Raw genomic sequence first — 3,023 nt, 5'->3', positions numbered from 1 at the left:
GTTTTAATACCAGGAAATTTAACAATGCTAACGACTAACGACGCTAACAACGCTAACTGCGCTTACGACTCAATTAAATGTTTATGTGACAGGTATAAACAGGAACAACCGGAGTCTGTTTAAGGACCAAACCAGGGTCAAACCAGGACTAAACCAGGACCAAACCAGGGTCAAACCAGGACTAAACCAGGACCAAACCAGGGTCAAACCAGGACTAAACCAGGACCAAACCAGGGTCAAACCAGGACTAAACCAGGACCAAACCAGGGTCAAACCAGGGTCAAACCAGGACTAAACCAGGACCAAACCAGGACCAAACCAGGACCAAACCAGGACCAAACCAGGGCCAAACCAGGGCCAAACCAGGGCCAAACCAGGGCCAAACCAGGACCAAACCAGGGTCAAACCAGGACTAAACCAGGACCAAACCAGGGTCAAACCAGGACTAAACCAGGACCAAACCAGGGTCAAACCAGGGTCAAACCAGGACTAAACCAGGACCAAACCAGGACCAAACCAGGACCAGACCAGGGCCAAACCAGGGCCAAACCAGGGCCAAACCAGGGCCAAACCAGGACCAAATCATGGTCAAACCAGGACCAAACCAGGGCCAAACCAGGACCAAACCAGGACCAAACCAGGACCAAACCAGGGTCAAACCAGGGCCAAACCAAGACCAGACCAGGCCCAAACCAGGACCAAACCAGGACCAAACCAGGGCCAAACCAGGGCCAAACCAGGGTCAAACCAGGACCAAACCAGGACTAAACCAGGACCAAACCAGGGTCAAACCAGGGCCAAACCAGGGCCAAACCAAGACCAGACCAGGCCCAAACCAGGACCAAACCAGGGTCAAACCAGGGTCAAACCAGGGCCAAACCAGGACCAAACCAGGGTCAAACCAGGACCAAACCAGGACTAAACCAGGACCAAACCAGGGTCAAACCAGGGCCAAACCAGGGTCAAACCAGGGCCAAACCAGGGTCAAACCAGGGCCAAACCAGGGTCAAACCAGGACCAAACCAGGGTCAAACCAGGGCCAAACCAGGGTCAAACCAGGCCCAAACCAGGACCAAACCAGGGTCAAACCAGGGTCAAACCAGGACCAAACCAGGGTCAAACCAGGACCAAACCAGGGTCAAACCAGGGCCAAACCAGGGTCAAACCAGGGCCAAACCAGGACCAAACCAGGGTCAAACCAGGACCAAACCAGGACTAAACCAGGACCAGACCAGGGTCAAACCAGGGCCAAACCAGGGTCAAACCAGGGCCAAACCAGGGTCAAACCAGGGCCAAACCAGGGTCAAACCAGGACCAAACCAGGGTCAAACCAGGGCCAAACCAGGGTCAAACCAGGGCCAAACCAGGACCAAACCAGGGTCAAACCAGGACCAAACCAGGACTAAACCAGGACCAAACCAGGGTCAAACCAGGACCAAACCAGGGTCAAACCAGGGCCAAACCAGGGTCAAACCAGGGCCAAACCAGGACCAAACCAGGGTCAAACCAGGGCCAAACCAGGACTAAACCAGGACCAAACCAGGGTCAAACCAGGGCCAAACCAGGACTAAACCAGGACCAAACCAGGGTCAAACCAGGGCCAAGCCAGGGCCAAACCAAGACCAGACCAGGCCCAAACCAGGACCAAACCAGGGTCAAACCAGGACCAAACCAGGGTCAAACCAGGGTCAAACCAGGACCAAACCAGGGTCAAACCAGGACCAAACCAGGGTCAAACCAGGGCCAAACCAGGGCCAAACCAGGGCCAAACCAGGGCCAAACCAGGACCAAACCAGGACCAAACCAGGGTCAAACCAGGGCCAAACCAGGGCCAAACCAGGGCCAAACCAGGGCCAAACCAGGACCAAACCAAGACCAAGACAAAACCAGGACCAAGACAAAACCAGGACCAAGACAAAACCAGGACCAAACCAGGACCAAACCAGGACCAAACTAGGACCAAACTAGGACCAAACCAGGTGTGTCAGAATCAGAATAAAAAGGTTTATAGTCATTGTCAATGACGGCCCGAGGGTCAAATATGGCTCTCGGGCCAATTTTTGTTAGCCCTCGTGCTTCCTGCTAAGTTGGTCATAAATAAATCATAAATACATCATAAATAAATAATAATAATAATGTTAGAAATAATAATTATAATAATGTAATAATAAAGATGACTATTTTTCTTTTCTTTTTTCTTTTCTGCAAGTTTTACAAAGGTGAAAAGGAGCTCATGAACTCCGGTAGGTCATAAAGGGTTTTAAACGTTCATAGAATAAACTATACATGATGGAGCAGAGATGTACACAGAACATGAATACAGTGTGTACATAGTATTGTACATGGTGTATTCTCGTCTGCATAAGCCATTCCCCTTTGTGCAGCGTGTTGTGCTTTATTTTTTAATCTCATCTAAATCTAAAGCGACAGAATGGTGGGATTCTTGGATTAGTTTGGCAGATTCAGTCGCGCTCGGACGTTAAACCCGCCGCGTCTAAAATGTCACCGCCGGATCTTGATTGAAAAAGCCTAAATCTTCCGGACTCTCGTTTATTCCTCTTCCGTGTCTCCCGGACGACGACGTGAAAAAGACCCCCCGGGGAGCGGCCGAGGCTCGTGTGCCCCCCCCACCACGTCAGAGGCAGAGAGCGTCGCCGTGACAACGCACATTGGGGAGGTACGGGCGCTTTTACGCACAAACTGCTGCATGGTCTCTTATGACTGGTTCAGATGGTTTTGGACTGGCTTTGAGCGACTTTAAGGTTCGAGCTGCAGCTGACGTTATTTCAGAGACTTTTTAACTGCATTTCACCCAAATAAAGGTGTAAATATGGAGTCTCAAGGCTTTAAGAAAGATAATGTTTGTGAAAAAACTGTATTATTGATGAACATTTTAATTGTTTTTTTACATTTTGATTGAATAATGCCCTTGACTTTGTTGTAAAAAAGTGTGAGAAACCTGTTTTTTTTATATTTCAGCCTCTAGTTGTGATTATTTGGTTAATTCTTTGAGAGATTTGACC

Source organism: Eucyclogobius newberryi, unplaced genomic scaffold (genome assembly GCF_026437365.1).
Source record: "Eucyclogobius newberryi isolate DKJ021-1_F unplaced genomic scaffold, fEucNew1.0.hap1 SCAF_13, whole genome shotgun sequence".
Taxonomy (NCBI): Eukaryota; Metazoa; Chordata; class Actinopteri; order Gobiiformes; family Gobiidae; genus Eucyclogobius; species Eucyclogobius newberryi.
Note: the sequence above shows the minus strand (reverse complement) of the source record.